This window comes from Lolium perenne, chromosome 6, assembly GCF_019359855.2.
Source record: "Lolium perenne isolate Kyuss_39 chromosome 6, Kyuss_2.0, whole genome shotgun sequence".
Taxonomy (NCBI): domain Eukaryota; kingdom Viridiplantae; phylum Streptophyta; class Magnoliopsida; order Poales; family Poaceae; genus Lolium; species Lolium perenne.
Window position 1 is genome coordinate 1,288,883 of NC_067249.2, and position 8,665 is coordinate 1,297,547.

Here is an 8,665-nt window from a genome sequence, read left to right on the forward strand (position 1 = left end):
AAATCAACGCCCAGGTTCCTATTTTACCCGGAAGCATCCAGAACACACGAGAACCACCAGAGAAGGGAGGCAGGGCCACCACACCACACCCCGGCGCCCCCCTAGGGTGTGGGCCCCCCTTCGACCTTCCTGCGCCGCCTCTTCGCCTATAAGAAGCCCCTGGATCAGAAAACCCTACACCAATTGACGAAACCCACGAAAACCTTCCAGAGCCGCCGCCATCGCGAAGCCAAGATCTGGGACAGATCTCTGTTCCGGCACCCTGCCGGAGCGGGGAAGTGCCCCCGGAAGGCTTCTCCATCGACACCGCTGCCATCTCCACCGCCATCTTCATCACCGCTGCTGCTCCCATGAGGAGGGAGTAGTTCTCCATCGAGGCTCGGGGCTGTACCGGTAGCTATGTGGTTCATCTCTCTTCCATGTACCTCAATACAATAATCTCATGAGCTGCTTTACATGATTGAGATTCATATGAGTTTTGTATCACTATTCATCTATGTGCTACTCTAGCAATGTTATTAAAGTAGTCCTATTCCTCCTGCACGCGTGTAAAGGTGATAGTGTGTGCACCGTGTTAGTACTTGGTTTATGCTATGATCATGATCTCTTGTAGATTATGGAGTTAACTATTGCTATGATAATATTGATGTGATCTATTCCTCCTACATATGCATGAAGGTGACAGTGTGCATGCTATGCTAGTACTTGGTTTAGTAGCGTTGATCTATCTTACACTAAAGGTTACTTAAACATGAGCATTATTGTGGAGCTTGTTAACTCCGGCATTGAGGGTTCGTGTAATCCTACGCAATGTGTTCATCATCCAACAAAAGTGTAGAGTATGCATTTATCTGTTCTGTTATGTGATCAATGTTGAGAGTGTCCACTAGTGAAAGTGTAATCCCTAGGCCTTGTTCCTAAATCTTTGCTGAGTTACTACTGCTTGTTTCTTGTTTCTTTGTGTTACTACTGCTGCAATACCACCACCATCAATTACGCGCCAAGCACTTTTCTGGCACCGTTGCTACTGCTCATATATATTCATACCACCTGTATTTCACTATCTCTTCGCCGAACTAGTGCACCTATTAGGTGTGTTGGGGACACAAGAGACTTCTTGCTTTGTGGTTGCAGGGTTGCATGAGAGGGATATCTTTGACCTCTTCCTCCCTGAGTTCGATAAACCTTGGGTATCCACTTAAGGGAAACTTGCTGCTGTTCTACAAACCTCTGCTCTTGGAGGCCCAACACTGTCTACAGGAAAGGAGGGGGAACGTAGACATCAAGCACTTTTCTGGCGCCGTTGCCGGGGAGGAAAGGTAAAAGGCTCTCATACTACGGTCCCAGGTAAAGTATTTTTCTGGCGCCGTCGTGTGTGTGCTCGAAGCTATTTCCTTTAGATCCTGCAATTGCATCTTTTTGTTTCTTGTTTACACTAGTTTGGCATAATGGACAACAATGAGCTTCTTGTTCTATTTCCTGATTTAAAACATGGATTGTTTGATGCGAAAATTAAAAAACCTATGAAATCTTCTTTGCATGCTGGTAGTAATATTAGTATGAACGCTTTGAACACCATTGTTGACAATAATATAGAAAGTTCTAAGCTTGGGGAAGCTGTTTTTCATGATATTTTTAGTCCCCCAAGCATTGAGGAGAAAATTTTCTTTGATGATACTTTGCCTCCTATTTATGATGATAATGATAGTGGTCTTTTGGTGCCACCTACTATGGAGAGTGAATTTGATTATGATTACAATATGCCTCCTATATTTGATGATGAGAATAATAATGATAGCTACTTTGTTGAATTTGCTCCCACTACAACTAATAAAATTGATTATGCTTATGCTGGGAGTAGTAATAATTTTATGCATGAGACTCATGATAAGAATGCTTCATTTGATAGTTATATTGTTGAGTTTGCTCATGATGCTACTGAAAGTTATTATGAGAGAGGAAAATATGGTTGTAGAAATTTTCATGTTACTAAAATGCCTCTCTATGTGCTGAAATTTTTGAAGCTACACTTGTTTTATCTTCCTATGCTTGTTACTTTGATCTTCATGAACTTGTTTATTTACAAGATTCCTATGCATAGGAAGCATGTTAGGCTTAAATGTGTTTTGTATTTGCCTCTTGATGCTCTCTTTTGCTTCAAATACTATTTCTTGCGAGTGCATCATTAAAACTGCTGAGCCCATCTTAATGGCTATAAAGAAAAGAACTTCTTGGGAGATAACCCATGTGTTATTTTGCTACAGTACTTTGTTTTATATTTGTGTCTTGGAAGTTGTTTACTACTGTAGCAACCTCTCCTTATCTTAGTTTTGTGTTTTGTTGTGCCAAGTAAAGCCGTTGATAGAAAAGTAAGTACTAGATTTGGATTACTGCACAGTTCCAGATTTCTTTGCTGTCACGAATCTGGGTCCACCTCCCTGTAGGTAGCTCAGAAAATTAAGCCAATTTACGTGCATGATCCTCAGATATGTACGCAACTTTCATTCAATTTGAGCATTTTCATTTGAGCAAGTCTGGTGCCATTTTAAAATTCGTCAATACGAACTGTTCTGTTTTGACAGATTCTGCCTTTTATTTCGCATTGCCTCTTTTGCTATGTTGGATGAATTTCTTTGATCCACTAATGTCCAGTAGCATTATGCAATGTCCAGAAGTGTTAAGAATGATTGTGTCACCTCTGAATATGTCAATTTATATTGTGCACTAACCCTCTAATGAGTTGTTTCGAGTTTGGTGTGGAGGAAGTTTTCAAGGATCAAGAGAGGAGTATGATGCAACATGATCAAGGAGAGTGAAAGCTCTAAGCTTGGGGATGCACCCGGTGGTTCACCCCTGCATATATCAAGAAGACTCAAGCGTCTAAGCTTGGGGATGCCCAAGGCATCCCCTTCTTCATCGACAACATTATCAGGTTCCTCCCCTGAAACTATATTTTTATTCCATCACATCTTATGTGCTTTTTCTTGGAGCGTCGGTTTGTTTCTGTTTTTGTTTTTGTTTGAATAAATTGGATTACATCATGCTTGTGTGGGAGAGAGACACGCTCCGCTGGTTCGTATGAACACATGTGTTCTTAGCTCATAGTATTCATGGCGAAGTTTCCCTTCGTTAAATTGTTATATGGTTGGAATTGGAAAATGATACATGTAGTAATTGCTATAAATGTCTTGGGTAATGTGATACTTGGCAATTGTTGTGCTCATGTTTAAGCTCTTGCATCATATGCTTTGCACCTATTAGTGAAGAATACATAGAGCATGCTAAAATTTGGTTTGCATAATTGGTCTCTCTAAGGTCTAGATAATTTCTAGTATTGAGTTTGAACAACAAGGAAGACGATGTATAGTTTTATAATGCTTGTAATATGTCTTTTATGTGAGTTTTGCTGTACTAGTTCATCCTTGTGTTTGTTTCAAATAAGCCTTGCTAGCCTAAACCTTGTATCGAGAGGGAATACTTCTCATGCATCCAAAATACTTGAGCCAAACACTATGCCATTTGTGTCCACCATACCTACCTACTACATGGTATTTTCCGCCATTCCAAAGTAAATTGCTTGAGTGCTACCTTTAAAATTCCATCATTCACCTTTGCAATATATAGCTCATGGGACAAATAGCTTAAAAACTATTGTGGTATTGAATATGTAATTATGCACTTTATCTCTTATTAAGTTGCTTGTTGTGCGATAACCATGTTCACTGGGGACGCCATCAACTATTCATTGTTGAATTTCATGTGAGTTGCTATGCATGTCCGTCTTGTCTGAAGTAAGAGAGATCTACCACCCTATGGTTAAGCATGCATATTGTTAGAGAAGAACATTGGGCCGCTAACTAAAGCCATGATCCATGGTGGAAGTTTCAGTTTTGGACATATATCCTCAATCTCATATGAGAAAATTATTAATTGTTGTTACATGCTTATGCATAAAAGAGGAGTCCATTATCTGTTGTCTATGTTGTCCCGGTATGGATGTCTAAGTTGAGAATAATCAATAGCGAGAAATCCAATGCGAGCTTTCTCCTTAGACCTTTGTACAGGCGGCATAGAGGTACCCCTTTGTGACACTTGGTTAAAACATGTGCATTGTGATGATCCGGTAGTCCAAGCTAATTAGGACAAGGTGCGGGCACTATTAGTATACTATGCATGAGGCTTGCAACTTGTAAGATATAATTTACATGATACATATGCTTTATTACTACCGTTGACAAAATTGTTTCATGTTTTCAAAATCAAAGCTCTAGCACAAATATAGCAATCGATGCTTTTCCTCTATGAGGACCATTCTTTTACTTTCAATGTTGAGTCAGTTCACCTATCTCTCTCCACCTCAAGAAGCAAACACTTGTGTGAACTGTGCATTGATTCTTACATACTTGCTTATTGCATTTGTTATATTGCTTTGCATTGACAACTATCCATGAGATATACATGTTATAAGTTGAAAGCAACCGCTGAAACTTAATCTTCTTTTGTGTTGCTTCAATACCTTTACTTTGAATTATTGCTTTATGAGTTAACTCTTATGCAAGACTTATTGATGCTTGTCTTGAAGTGCTATTCATGAAAAGTCTTTGCTATATGATTCACTTGTTTACTCATGTCATACACATTGTTTTGATCGCTGCATTCACTACATATGCTTTACAAATAGTATGATCAAGATTATGATGGCATGTCACTCCGAGAAATTATCTCGTGTTATCGTTTTACACCTTTCGGGACGAGCAGAACTAAGCTTGGGGATGCTGATACGTCTCCAACGTATCTATAATTTCTTGTGTTCCATGCCACATTATTGATGTTATCTACATGTTTTATGCACACTTTATGTCATATTCGTGCATTTTCTGGAACTAACCTATTAACAAGATGCCGAAGTGCCAGTTCCTGTTTTCTGCTGTTTTTGGTTTCAGAAATCCTAGTAACGAAATATTCTCGGAATCGGACGAAATCAACGCCCAGGTTCCTATTTTACCCGGAAGCATCCAGAACACACGAGAACCGCCAGAGAAGGGAGGCAGGGCCACCACACCACACCCCGGCGCCCCCCTAGGGTGTGGGCCCCCCTTCGACCTTCCTGCGCCGCCTCTTCGCCTATAAGAAGCCCCTGGATCAGAAAACCCTACACCAATTGACGAAACCCACGAAAACCTTCCAGAGCCGCCGCCATCGCGAAGCCAAGATCTGGGGGACAGGATCTCTGTTCCGGCACCCTGCCGGAGCGGGGAAGTGCCCCCGGAAGGCTTCTCCATCGACACCGCTGCCATCTCCACCGCCATCTTCATCACCGCTGCTGCTCCCATGAGGAGGGAGTAGTTCTCCATCGAGGCTCGGGGCTGTACCGGTAGCTATGTGGTTCATCTCTCTTCTATGTACCTCAATACAATAATCTCATGAGCTGCTTTACATGATTGAGATTCATATGAGTTTTGTATCACTATTCATCTATGTGCTACTCTAGCAATGTTATTAAAGTAGTCCTATTCCTCCTGCACGCGTGTAAAGGTGACAGTGTGTGCACCGTGTTAGTACTTGGTTTATGCTATGATCATGATCTCTTGTAGATTATGGAGTTAACTATTGCTATGATAATATTGATGTGATCTATTCCTCCTACATATGCATGAAGGTGACAGTGTGCATGCTATGCTAGTACTTGGTTTAGTAGCGTTGATCTATCTTACACTAAAGGTTACTTAAACATGAGCATTATTGTGGAGCTTGTTAACTCCGGCATTGAGGGTTCGTGTAATCCTACGCAATGTGTTCATCATCCAACAAAAGTGTAGAGTATGCATTTATCTATTCTGTTATGTGATCAATGTTGAGAGTGTCCACTAGTGAAAGTGTAATCCCTAGGCCTTGTTCCTAAATACTGCTGAGTTACTACTGCTTGTTTCTTTGTTTTCTTGTGTTACTCTTTGTGCAATACCACCACCATCAATTACGCGCAAGCACTTTTACGCACCGTTGCTACTGCTCATATATATTCATACCACCTGTATTTCACTATCTCTTCGCCGAACTAGTGCACCTATTAGGTGTGTTGGGGACACAAGAGACTTCTTGCTTTGTGGTTGCAGGGTTGCATGAGAGGGATATCTTTGACCTCTTCCTCCCTGAGTTCGATAAACCTTGGGTATCCACTTAAGGGAAACTTGCTGCTGTTCTACAAACCTCTGCTCTTGGAGGCCCAACACTGTCTACAGGAAAGGAGGGGGAACGTAGACATCAAAGCCTCCTACTGCTCCACTTGCCAAGAAGTTCTCCTCTCGAAAGGGCACTATAGTTACTGCTGAGCAGCTTTCCGGCGCGCTCCAGGCCACCGTGGCCCAGCCAACCAGCTCCCGAGCGCTTACACTGCATACCAGCCGAGCTGCGGCTTCTATTAGCGAGAAGATATCCGCGCAAACTGGCCGGATCATCGAGCTTAAAAGGGGCGATGCCAATCTGGGCCCGCTGCAGAGGTATGCCGACGAGTGGAACATCTCGGATATCACTGAAGCAACCCTTGGCCTGGGCAAGGATGGATTGCCAGTGGTGGATACCCGCGGCCCCCGGAACACAGTCCAGCACATGCATCGGCCGAAGCGCTGCATGCGCGACTTCGACAACGCCTGGTACGACGTCGACAAGAACGTGCTGGTAAGTTTCTCTTCCGGATCTGAATTCCAATATCATAACGCTTTGTTTTTAACTTAGATCTTATAGATATATCCTCATAGTCCCCGAGTTTCGGGTCAAGCGCGCAACACTTAGCGCGAAACTGCTCAAAAACCGGCATACATAGTCCCCGAGTTTCGGGTTAAGCGCGCAACACTTAGCGTGAAACTGCTCAAAAAACCGGCATACATAGTCCCCGAGTTTCGGGTTAAGCGCGCAGCACTTGGCGCGAAACTGCTCAAAAAACCGGCATACATAGTCCCCGAGTTTCGGGTTAAGTACGCAGCACTTGGCGCGAAACTGCTCAAAAAAACCCGGCATACATAGTCCCCAAGTTTCGGGTTAAGTACGCAGCGCTTAGCGTGAAACTCGCACTCAAAAAACCGGCATACATCATATTTTCCCTTACTCTTCGCAGGGCGTGTTGGAGTCCCGCAAAAAGCTGTTCGAGGAGTTACTGTGGGAGCACCGCGACCTCACTGAGGCCCATTCAGCGCTCCAGCTCACCCACAGCCAGTGCAGAGGTTTGTTTTGCCCCACCGGTTTCTTTCACACCATTTTTTCTTTTGTTCAACTTTGTGAATCGGCTTCTTTTCATACAGCTCCACTTCCGGAATCTTCCCAGCTTGATGAGCTCATCAGCCGAGTCGCCGCCCTCCAAGGTTCGTTTCATTTTTCTTTTTCTTTTTACCTATCCACTTTCATCTTGCCAACTTCTTTTATTCCGGTTTTCAGACGAGAAGGAAAAGCTCGCCCTCCAGCACCAGAACGAGCTGCAAGCTCAAAAGAATGAGACCGCCAAGCTAAAGGAGGAGCTGATCCAGGCCGGGCTGCGACACGAAACCACGCTAAAAGAGGCCATCAAAGCCGGGAAAGCTGAAGTGGAAGAATCCAAGGCCGCGCTGATTGAGCTGCATGAGGGGGAAATCCAGATACTCTGGGACCGGCTGTGCAAAGAAATCGACGAGGAGAGGGAGCTGCGGGAGATGGAGAGGCAGCGAAATAACCAGTTGGAGCTGGTCCAGATTGCGCATGGCAAAATCATCAAGGACTTGGACGACAAAATCCAGAGTAAGCGCCTTTCTTTTGCTCTGTACCCTTTCTTGTCTTGCCGGTTTGTTCTTATACCGGCTTCTTGTTCTTTTTGTTACCGGCTTATTCTTATACCGGTGTCTCTTGTTCTTTTCCGCAGCCATCTTCCCTGAATCTCAGGAGCACGCCGAAGCGGCCGTTGCTAAGGTCAGGGTAGCTGATCCAGCTTCTGACGCCACCCCCTGGACCGTGGAAGAATGCATCATTGCTCTCTCCGCCCGCGTGACCCATATGAGCACACTTGCCAAGTTTCCGGATGTTGCTATTAAAGTCTTCAAGTGCCTCTGGCCCGGCGAAACCGTTCCGAACCGTGTAGGTGCCATCTGTGCCCGGCTTGAGGACTACGGCTCCCGGCTTCATGAGTGGCGGCGTTCTGCTGCACGCTCTGGTGCAGACACCGCTTTGCAATTTGTCTGTTCCTGGTATGAAGACCTGGACCTGGACGCTCTGGAAACGCTGCGGCTTGATGCTCCTACCGACACCGATCCCATTCTTACCGCCAAGCGCCGCAACCGAGCTTACCAGGTGGCCCACTACGCCTCTGTCAGCACTTTCATCCCATGCCCAGAAGACATTGAAGATGCGCAGAGCGAAGATGAAGCAGAAGAGCCTGTTGAGGAAGCTCCCGAAGAAACCGCCACCGCTGACAATGAACCGGCCACAACTGGCCAAGCTCCGGAGAGCTCATCTCCGGAAGATGCCTGATAAACTTTATGCCTGTCTCAAAAACAATTCGTGAAATCCCCGGTATGCCGGGTGGGAAGATGTAATATACAGTTAAGTCCTTTTCGTGCCTCGAACTAATTAGCTTTTAAGTTCGATAAGTTTAGACTTGTTATGTCCGGTATGTTTAAATTATGTTTGGTTTGCGCGAACCGTT